Raw genomic sequence first — 12,071 nt, forward strand, 5'->3', positions numbered from 1 at the left:
CTGCACCGGGAAGAGCCAACTTCCATAGTCAGTATGGAAAAGACACTGTGTAAAGTCCTATAAACTGCTCTGCCTTCTGCATTTCTTAGCTGGACTGTTAGTTGTAAGGGACTGCCATTTTTCTAAAAGCCTCATAAAAAGCTTGCATGGCAAAGCACGGAAACCTCCTGCCAATAGCCTGAGAGAAACAAAGTCATCCCAGCCATGAGTGGGCCATTTTGGAAGTAGATGTTCTAGCCTCCAGGGGCCCCTCAAGTGACTACACCCTTGGGGAGAGGCTGTGCCAAGTACCTGAGTTGATTATTTACATCATATTTTTCTATTATTCCTAAATGTGGTTTTGAAGAAAAAAAGGCACTATATATTGACTATTTAAAACAACTTCGTCCAATTTTGTGGTATACAGGCTTTTGTAGTAAGATCTAATGATTCTCTGAATTTCCTCTGTGTCTGTGGTTATGTCCCCCTTTTCATTTCTGATCTTATTATAATTTGTGTGTTCTCTCTCTGCTGTTTGATTAGTTTGGCTAGGGGTTTGTCAATCTTGTTGATTTTCTCCAAGAACCAGCTTTGTTCATAGCAGCACTATTTGTAATAACCAGAACCTGGAAACAACCTAGGTGCCCCTCAATAGAAGAGTGGTTAAAGAAGGTGTGGAAAATATACACATTAGAGTTTTACTCAGCGGTAAAAAACAATGACATCTTGAATTTTGCATGCAAATGGATGGACATAGAAAACACTTTACTGAGTGAGGTAACCCAGACCCGAAAAGATGAATATGGTATGTACTCACTCATAAGTGGATTCTAGCCATAATTAAAGGTCTTTGAGCCTATAATTCGTGATCCTAGAGAAGCTAAATAAGAAGGTGAACCTGAAGAAAATCATATAGTTATCCTCCCGGATATTGGAAGTAGACAAGATTGCCAGACAAACTTGGGTGCACGGAGAGGTGGGGTGGGGTGGGGGGTGAATGTAAGGGGAGATGGGTAGAGAGAAGGGAGAAGGGGAGGATTCGGGATAGTTTGGGGGAATGGGATGGGTGGGATGGAGGAAGGATGGATATGGGAACAGGGAAGTAAGTATCTCAACTAAGGGAGCCATTTTAGTGTTTGCAAGAAACTTGATTCTAGAGGGGTTCCCAGGTCCAAGGAGAGGTCCCCAGATTGTTTCCTGGGCAGCAGAGGAGAGGGTGCCTGAACTGGCCTTCTCCCATAGCCATACTGATGAATATTTTGCATAGCACCATAGAACCTTCATCTGGCGATGGATGGAGATAGAGACAGAGTCCCACATTGGAGCACTGGACTTAGCTCCCTAGGTCCAAATGAGGAGCAGAAGGAGAGAGAACATGAGCAATGAAGTCAGGATCATTAGGGGTGCGTCCACCCACTGAGACGGTGGAACTGATCTAATGGGAGCTCACCAAGGCTAGCTGGACTGGGAGTGATGGAGCATGTGATCAAAATGGATAATCTGAACGTGGCCAGCAATGAAGGCTGACTGAGAAGTCAAGGACAATGGCACTGGGTTTTTATTCTACTGCATGGACTGACTTTGTGGGAGGCTGGTTTGTTAGGATGCTCACCTTTATAGACCTGTATGGAGCGGGGAGGACCTTGGACTTCCCACGGGACAAGAAACCCTGACTGCTCTTTAGACTTGAGAGGGAGGGGGAGGTGGGGAGAGGGAGGTAGGGAGGGGGAGAAAAAAGGGAGATGGGGAAGAGGTGGAAATTTTAATAAATAAATAAATAAATTATATTAAAAAAAACCCAAAAACCAAAAACAAAAAAACCCAACTTCTTCACTTAAATTAAATACATTTTCAACCTAACATGGTAGATTGAATCTTGAAAACCCATTTTCAAATTTAAGTGTGACTTGTGGTCATTCTCTTTAATACCTTTTAGTTCCTTTCTGTGATCTTCTTAGTCTTCCCTCATATGCCATACCATTAATTCCAAGATAGTGACTTATATTTTGATATGTCTCTCCTGCTTTCTGGAGTCTCCATTTCAGTGTTCAAAATTACCAGATTCCAGGATAGCTATAGACTGCTGCATGCCCTGCTCCACAGACTGTTCAGAGAACCCTTAAACTGGGTGTGCCTTCTAGTCTTTTGACTCTCACAGTATTGGATAATAAACTGCCAGGCCAAAAAAACCAATCCAAAATTGAGTAGGTCAATACTTTTATTCTCACATAATATCTGTGCAGAAAAAGGAGCACACACACGACTTGCTGTTTCTCAAAAGAAAACCAAGAAAAATATGGCTGTCCAACTGTATATCAAAGACCTCCCTGCATTAGATACACTTGCATGGAAGGGTCTTTTTACCCCATAAAGACAAGAAGGAAATAGATGGCATGTTCTGTCCTTTCAACCAAAATGAGCAAGCACTAGAGGCTGTACTTCCCCCGGGAAGAAGCGAATAAGGGTGGGGCAAGCATCTATCATTTTCTCACAGAAATGCTTCCTTAAGTTGTGAGTTTGGTCATAAAGGGAAACACCACTTCAGTGAGAAAGGTTATATCTGATGTAGCATTTTATCTCAAAGGTGGTAATTTAGCTTATGTAGATTTTATTAAATTTGTGATGATGGTGCTGACCTTGCAATGCTATCTTCTAAAGTGTTTCCTCCGAGGAATGTGAGCTGCGTGAACAAGCAAGCTTTCAGACAGAAACCACAAACCCTGAATCCAATAGTGAGAACTATGTAACCAAAGTAACCCAGCTGCAACTTGCTGGGGACACTCTGCAGCGTCACAGTCAAAGACGTAGTGATCCTCACTGACTTGCCTCACAACCTTCTTGAGAAGTTATTGAACATTTAGAACTCTCAACTAACAAATAGATTTACACTAAAATACTGCATAGAAATTTACTTTTGGAAGGGTGAGTAAAGTACATTGGAAACTCTCTGTCAACTCTGTATTTTTTTCTTTTGAGAGAAAATTGTTGGCCTTCATCTACAAGTTGGGTAAGGTTGACAAGCATGAGGTGCTGAACTGAGGTGTTGAAGAGATTGGCGGTAAAGAACAAGCTCTGGCAAGAGTGGCCCAAGACCTTTATGCTCAAGGGCATTTCCCAGTGCAGAGACAAGCCATTTAACAAGGAGGATAGGGTACTGTGAAAGGGGCAGTGCCCTCTGGATAGTTTCCTGTGTTCTAACATCTAGAATAGAACACACTTTGAGCTACTTCTTCCAGACATCAGCACATTAAAAACTAGAAAATGATAGCTTCGCCTGTGAGATGACTCAGCTGGCCCAGGTCCGTCATGTTGCTTTATAACGAACGAATCAAAATGGATGTAAACTATTAGGCTGTTTGTCTTGGTCTTTGGGACTGCCATTGAGAAGGGCAGTAACATCAGTAAATTGAATCTGCAGCATCTTCTTCTTTATTTCAATATTTTGTTTTGACTCCTCCAAAACTAAGAAAAAGCTGAAAATAAAATAGGTAGTAAATATTTCCTCTTGTGTTCTCAAATGAGTTAGTAGACTTATATAATATTTGGAAGGCTACTGCTACAATTGATTTTGTCCAATCTTAAATTCTAAAAGGAGTATTGTTGAATGTATCAGAAGAAATTTCTTGGGAGCAAGTTACTGGAGAACAGTAGTGCTTTCTTTCTACCCACATGGGGAGAAGGCCTTTGAGAAAACAATCAAGACTGTCTGATGGTAGACCAGATGGACAAGTGTCTTCCAAATCTAAGAGCAAAGAGCTGTAAGAGTAGGCCTCATGTAGTGAGGAGGGGACTATTAATGAAACAGCTTTACTTGGTAATCAAAATCAACTATGTGGAGCATGTGGTTGATTTAGGTTTAGCGTGACAGGGACATGTCTAACGGTTTCCTGCCAACTGTAATGTTGGTGGTGGTGCCAAGTGAACAGTCCATGAAGATAGGTTGAAGATGAAGAGTATGCCTGACTTTCCAGAGGGAAAACTCTGCTCGAGGCAAATCTGTTTATAATAATTCTAGTGGGTAATATGTGATGACCAGCAGAAACATCCTCTGTTGGAGGGATTTAAGAAGCCCTACAAGCGGAAAAGCCAGGGTTTGATAGTGTCTGTTAATAATTCTTAACTTCCCAGTTGTAGCAGCAAGCTCCAACTTAATTAAGCTCTAACAAAAAGCCAGAGGAGGTACAGAGGAAGTGGTAGAGGGGACAAGATAAAAGTAACAGATCACAGCCCATTCCCACTTCAACTTGAATGGGCTGAAGCCGGAAAAAAGAATATTTTTATAAAACTTGGGGTTGGACAATGGAGCATAAATGGACATTTTCATTAGTGACTTTTTTAAAAGACAAAGTAAACATGCTTATTGTGTACATGTGGCTAGTGGCATCATAGTCACCCTTGATATCAATTAAGGGATGCAAAAAATCTTCCCAGGTTGCCTTGAAAAAGTGCAAGTTTTCATTTCTGTGGAGTTCTTCTATCTTGGATTTATAAAAATAATGTTCTAGAACAAAATGTTTACTGATCCAGATCGGAAGGGTTTGTATAATTGAACTATGGATCTTTCATCTTCTCTCCAAACTTGTCTGTTTAGTTTTTCTATTTTAACTTTCAGTCTTAGGAGGCTGAAGGTTTTGAGTAAATGTTCCTGGGTTCCTTGGTTTTCTGTTGAGTCAAGATATGGGTGGCCTTGGATAGGGAGGAGGGAGTAAGAACAGGAAGATCGTGGGATTGTTTTTACCTGTCCTCCTCAAATTACCTTGGGAAAATTTCCCGAGTTATGCTCTGATTTACAGAATCCTCTTTCAGTGTGTCTTAGGCCAGGGCCTTGGGATGCTGTGCGTCCACTATCATTTGTCTATATTTAGAGTTTGTATATAGCCTTCTGGTGAAATAGCCTCTCCAAATTTTCCATTTCTGAAGTGTCACTTTTTGGGTGTGGGGAGACAGGAGAACACAATAATATTACTTCCTTTGGTGACCTCAAAATATTAATGGGATGATATGAATAATACTTGTAAAAATGTTCAAATACAGAGCAATGTAATTGTTCTTCTCAGTGTGTATTCAGTGTTGTGTGATGCCATTCTCCAGAAAAATCCTAGGTCAGTTTTCAATATCAGTTGCCTAAAGGATCTACTTAGGATTGAATCATGCCTGTTCCTTTTTATTTAAAAAATGGAGCAGATGTTCATTGACTTTAGACATTTAGTACAAGTGCTGGAATGGGAAAAGTTATGTAAATTCAAAGCATGGTTGAATTTGCCTTAAAACTTAAGGTAATTTTCCCAAGCACCTGAAAATAAGTTTGGAGTCATATTTAGAAGAAAAGTATGTCAAATAACAGAAAGTCAGAAGGGTTGAACATCTCTTTGCTTCCTACAGTCTGGCACAGACCCTACGTTGTGCAACTCTATGATTACTTATTTTTTTTTCTGGTTTTCCCCAGTTGTTTGTTCCCCCATCTTTCTGACTTCATCTCTTACCAGACCTTTCAAAAGCATACAGTTATTCCTAAATACTGTATTACAGGAATAAATAATGTGTGATGTATACTCACAACTCTGTTCTCTTAAACCAGGGGCATGAACTCGTATAAACCCAATCTACAAACGTGGACAAGTATGGCTCTCTCCGTTTTATTAGCTTGTGACCGAAACACAGCATTTACTTCAGTTATCCATGCAGAGGACAAGTCAGACATTAAGTGCTTGGAACTTTGTCACAAAGAGAAAATCTTGAGTTTGAATAAAAATTGCTTACAGACTCCAGAAATTATAGACATGTTTTCTGAAGTAGTAATGACTTACCTCCCTTAGTTTTTAACCTGACATATTGTCGTCTAATATACAAACCACCTAATATATTTGACTTTTAGGTAAGAATAAGAATTTCTGTGGCCTTCCTATGAGAATGAATGATGCAGAGAATCCTTAAAGGGAATACAACTGATATATAATTTTAATAAATGAAGTATCAACTGTCAAATTAAATATGAAACATTTAATACTTTAAGTTAAAAAAAATCCTAAATTCCTCAAACACAAAAGTCAGCCTCTGTCTGAACAAATGCCTTCCCTTTCCATAGCACAGCCAAGCTTCTGGAAATGGAGGTGAAATAAGCCCATGAAAAGAGGAAAAGATAAAGATCCCCTTTAGCTTCACATGTTGATCAATTTTATGAGATTCTTCCTTTACTTTATCAAACACTGAATGCTTTCTCCACAACCTGGTTCTAGGAATAGTGACTAAGTCTCCACAGGTTTTGCAGTGTGGAACCTGAAGCCAACAGTCTGAATATCTGTGACATACAACATGCTTGTGTGTGGCTGCAGATTTCCTGCTGTGGGTTTGTATTATTATTATTACCTGTTTTTATTACCAAGTGGAACCTCACTGGTCTCTTTCATCCTCTCTAGAACTTGCCCCAAAGTTTTGAGCCATCTCTTATGCTCTTTTATCCTAAGAGAGTAAAAGCAATGCTTGGTCCTCATTTCTTTCTTTCTCTTGCTATGGAACTTTTTTTGAAGTCACAATACCCTTTAGCCTCGCAAATGGTAAGACTACAAGCATCCACTATCATGAAAAATAATGCTCTTAATTCACGTAGTCTGTCAAATTATTATCCATTTCTGTCCAAATTTGTTACTGTTCTACTTGAGAATTCATATTTTTTAACTATTTTTTGACAAACTTCCAGAAATCATATCTTCAAATATTAGTTTTGCTCTTCCTTCTGTCTCCATAAAATTCTTGGTATACTGGGTTATGTGTTACTATTTCTCATTCTAGTCTCCCATATCGAGTCATTCCCTCAGATAATCACATGTCAGGTCTAATTTACTATTTGTTTTATTGTTAAATTAAAAACTGTGTTCTATACTATTTTAGACACTTGCCAATATAAAATAACACAACATATCCTCATCTTGTTTCATCCTGTTTGCCCCTACAACCATCTTATTTTCAAGCAAATTCCACATAAATATGGATGACTTTTTCCCTTCGGCATTTAACTGTCAGGTTTTTTTTGTTTTATGATGTCAAGAAAGCCGTGAAACTTTTGTAGAAATTGTACATTGAATTTTGATATTTTCCTGTGCTGGCAATCTATATGATTCTTTGAATGTTCCAGTCAGTGAAACTATCAAGCTATATTCTATAGCTTGCTGTGTCACTGAGTTCAGTAGGTTAGGGTGATTAAATGCCATTTCTACTGAAAGAATCTTCATTTATTATGAATTTATAAAGAAACGTGTCATTATTTTCCTAACTAACAATTTGACATCATTAAGTAGCCCCTGTTCTCATTCACACTGCTTCCAATAGATTTAACTTTAAATAATGTCATTATTAAATCAGGAACCCCCAAAGGCTTTGAAATAGCCCATGAGTCTCTCAGTCTGTTTTAATTGTTAGTATTTCTTTTCTGTTCATCATTTATTTTCCTACAAAAAATTTTGTAATTTGTTTGTTGAAAATCTAAACTATTTGTTTTTCTATTCTCCACGGTCTGGATTTTGTGCTTGCTTGCTTCCCTTCTGACTTAATGTTTGCTAGAAATTGGTATCTAGCTAAAATCAAAATCTTGATTCTATTTCTTTTTTTTGTTTTTTAATAATGCTATCTTAAATGTACTAATAGGTTTTTCACCAGGGGACACATGATGACCCTTTTTCTTCTGTAGTGATAGCAGCAGTGGGTGACATTGTCTGGATCCAGCCCAGCATTAGAGTTTTAGGCTATAGATACACCACTATTCTGTTTTCATTTATTATCCCCAATAATTCCATAAAAGAAGGTTTCTTCCTGATCTATCATTCAATCATTTCTTAGTTGTTTCAGATAGTAGAGCAAAAAAACAAAAACAAAAACAAAAACAAACAAACAAAAAACTCACATCTATTAGTAATGGATTTCCCGTAGGAAAGGTAGGCTTAATGCTCTCCTCCCTTACAAGTTCTCATATTGTGAGCTGGAAAATGGTATTCTTTCAAGAGAACCAACATTCTAAAACACAACTCTCCATTCATGAACTGAAACGTTTAACGTTGTGTAGTTTATGCTTCAACTGCAGTTCAGGTTACTACTCAGCAGGAAAGTCTCCAAGTGTGTGCCTGGATCCCTCACCCAGGCATTGGTACAAGGGAATCTCCTGTGTCAGGTATATAAAGATGCGGAAGCTAGCTCAGTACTTCTCTGTCTCCGAGGACTCTCATGTGTTCTGCTAAGTGAGAGATGTCTTTGGCAGGTGGCAAGGTAGGCACTCAGGCTGCTTGTTGAAGATTGCTGCTTATTTGTTTTGTTTGGAGGTATTTTCAATATATACAAATTGAATCAAAGTTTTTGTAGTTCAGACTAGTACAAATATTTCATAAGCTATTTGAAGTCATGATATCTGGGTGTTAAATTTTATTTAACTGGTTCATCTAACAACTTTATCTCATTTCCTTCAGTTGCTGTTAGCATCAGGAATGACAGAACTATGTTTACTTCATCCCATGATATATAATAAATATTGTTATGATAGATATATCAATATTTCAACCAATAATATAATTTATGAAGAAAGTTTTAGGTTTATTTTCTTTCATTATTTTTCCTGATACTAGATACTAAACCCAGAACCTTATGTTCTCTTACTACTAAGCTCACTTTTAGGCATTTTTTTGTTGTCTAATTTCCCAGAGGAGTGTGGTAAAATATTAATTATTTCTTCGTCTTACTTAGTGTAACTCTTCTTTGTGTAGCAACTGTATTATTAACTGAAATAGAGAAGTTCATTTATTTTTGCTCTTGAACTAGCTATGATATTTTAAATTATATGTTGAATAAATATTTCAAATATTTAGATAGCATGATTTATTGATTTATTCTTTAATTTTCTATTCCTAAGTATTTTCTATGTTTCCTCCTACATACGGTCATTGAATGTTTTCATTTTAATCAATTACAAATAAAAAATTATTTTTTGTGTATTGGTGTTTCACCTGCATATCACACATGTGTATCACATGTGTGCCTGGGGCCTGCAGAGGACAGAAGAGGACATCAGCTCTGCTAGAACTGGCATTACCATGTGGGTGTGGGAATCGAATCTTCTATAAGAGCAGCAAGTGTTCTTAACGACTGAACCTTTTTAGTCCTGAATTTATCTGTTTATTGTACAATTTGCATTTTCTCGATCTGTTGGCACTTCTAAATTGCCTTATTGTAACCACATTCCTTAAAGACAAGGCAGGATTGATTTTCCTTATCAGTCTGCCTGTGAAGACTAATATACTATCACTTTATTTTCAGCTTTGTCTCCTGTGCTAGGCGCTTTCTTTGCCATACATCATACCCTAATCCCCTGAAGACATTCAGATCTTAACAGAAAAAATTAACTCCACTTAACATTTATTAAAATGGTTGATTTGAATACTATTTTAGCTGTTGTGATTATCAGTTTTTATTTTACGGAATGTTTCCACTATGTTTTCATTTTTGTCTCTATTTCTCATAGAAAAGTTATTAGATTTGTTTTTATGGTGCTTTTTGAACTAATATAAGTTTTTTATATAACTTTGAGTTTCTCTCTCTTATGATAGTATCTATTATTCTCAAAGACAAAAGACATTAAATTTAATATTTAAACTTCTTGTTTTTCTCCTTTTCAGGTCACAGACCCTCTCCTTGCAATAGACTTTTATTCCCAATTAGCAACCACAGAATAATAAAATGTCATTAAGAATTTTGTCTGCTAATCATCATTGCCCCTGAATGGTTGCTAATTACACTCTATAAATAAAGTCAGGCCATAGGCTACGATACAATCCTGCCTTCCTTAAAACAACCATTCCAACTTAGTGTTGTGGATAGTTCTTATGATATTACCTCTCTGGTTTTTTGGTCATGTGAGGTTGAAAACATTCCATTCTCATGGAAGCCTCTCTAGACATGAGGTAAACAACTCAAAATAGCATTGGAAGTCCCTGAAATTGACCAGATTTAGTAGGCCTTCTTTTTCCCCAACAGCATATAAGTAGTAAAGACACACTGAGATAGACAAGCGTCCTAGATGTCTCACAGGCCAGTCAACCAGAGAAAGCTCAGCTACCTGGAAGAAACTCAGGACAACTGAAGAACCTGAGAAGGACATTGTCCAATCTGTTCAGCTATCTACAGGCTGTGCCATGTGTTCCAAGTTCCCAGTTTTTTTGTGTTTTTTTCTAGTATACTAGAAACCAAAATTTATTACAGGGAAAAAATAAAAATTAAAAAAATAAATCTCCATGAGTCACAAAAAGCTTATCAGCTAGCTAAGACCACGGCCAGAGTTCGGGCTTGTCAGACAGTGGCAAAGGACAGCTTCCAAACCCCACCTTTGCCATTCATGCTGGGGTGGGCTTTGGTGAGATCTTTGAGTCATTTATGATCCTGGAAGTGACCCTTTACCCACACATATATAAGTAACCCCAATGAACTCATTGGTTCATGAAGTTAGTCTATGATGATATCCATACTTAGATCATGCACACATGTATGTGCACATGTGTGTTGGTGTGTGTGTGGGGGGGGGAGAGAGAGAGAGAGAGAAAGAGAGAGATTTTCCTTCTCCTTCCCACTGGATTATGACATCATACCTAGACTCTAAAAGTAACTAAATTTGCATTTGTCTATATTTCTGTCTATAAGTTCCCAAATCAGTAAGACATTGGTTGTCAAGTGCAGGTTGAATAAACTTCAATCTCTAATGTGTGGTTACATTCCTAGTGGAGCTCTGAGAATCTTTTAGGACAAGGAGAAATTATGTCTTACAATCTTTTCATTAACAGAATCTTGGACTCAGCAAATAGAGAGCAAGCCCTGAAACTGAGTCAACCAAGGGGTCTTTGGAAGGGAATATGTAGTTGATAAAAAAATGAGGTACTATTCCAGAATCATTCACAGGATTTACTGAACAGTTCATCCTCATGCTCCAAGCTATGGGTAATGCTCATAAAAATGTTTTTATGTAGACAGCCATCATCAAAAGCCAGAAGAAGGGCATAAGGTGGTGATAAAATGCTGGGGATAGTACAGAGAATGAGATGAAGAAAGAGCAGAGAAACAATCAATATGGAAAACAAAGAATTTAGGTTGGATTCAGAGAAGCCCTAGTGAGGGGAAATATGTCATATAAAAGCAGGACTTATAGGATAGTAAAACATGGAAGGCCACTACTAGATGTGGTTCAAGGGAACTCTTATGCCACTGTAATGGGAAATAAACAGCAAGAGGAACGATACTGAGGATTGAAAATGACTTGTGTGTAGGATGGTGCTTTAACAGTATTGAGAGTAAATCAACGATTCTTTAATCATTAATTAAGGGAGGACATCAGGAATATATTACAATTCTGTCAAAATGATTAGTAGCTTACAAAACACTTCCATTTGATTAGGTCATCTGATTTTATATAGGTAAGTACTTATATCCATTTTAGAGAGAAATAAATTGAGAATTATGAAGGATTTTGTATGAGACACATGCCCACAAGAGAGAAGAAATTTAAATATATGTCCTGAAACAAATTTTGAATGTATACTGTTTCTTGCTGGAGGAGATGAACTAATTCACATTGTTTTATGAAGCCCTGTATTAAGAATAACTTGAAAACACTCTGGTTGTGCCTTTTAAATACCACTCTCAAGTGACTGGAGTACCTTACCTATCACATACACATTGACCCTTATCTGCCATAACTTATAATGTCCTAAAGTAACTTTTCTTTGTTTGTTTGTTTTGTTTTTAGCTTTCTGAAACAGGGTTTCCCAGTAGTCATGGAGTCAGCCCTGGAACTGGCTCTGTAGACCAGGCTGCCCTCAAACTCACAAAGATTCACCTATCTCTGTTCTGGGACTAAAGATGTGCTCCATCACTGCCTGGCAACTAATTATTTTTTTAATCTGTGAGCAGTATCTCCCTTGGGAAGCGCAGTAAGCTATTCCAGCACACCACCACAGCACTACTTCCAAAGCGTTTACCCCTCAAATCATCATTGAACAAACAAGTTGGCCAGCGCATGCAATTTCTGCTCACTTTCAAGTTGTCCATGGTGTTTTAAGTGTGGG

General features: G+C 37.7%; 1 protein-coding gene across 1 annotated transcript in view; it reads right to left on the reverse strand.

The window, feature by feature from the left end:
• The window catches only part of Ostn (osteocrin), a 37,225-nt gene that overhangs the window by 11,008 nt on the left and 14,146 nt on the right, over positions 1-12,071 (reverse strand). The gene's annotated exons all lie outside the window — the stretch shown is intronic.

This window comes from Myodes glareolus, chromosome 2, assembly GCF_982192425.1.
Source record: "Myodes glareolus chromosome 2, mMyoGla1.1, whole genome shotgun sequence".
Taxonomy (NCBI): domain Eukaryota; kingdom Metazoa; phylum Chordata; class Mammalia; order Rodentia; family Cricetidae; genus Myodes; species Myodes glareolus.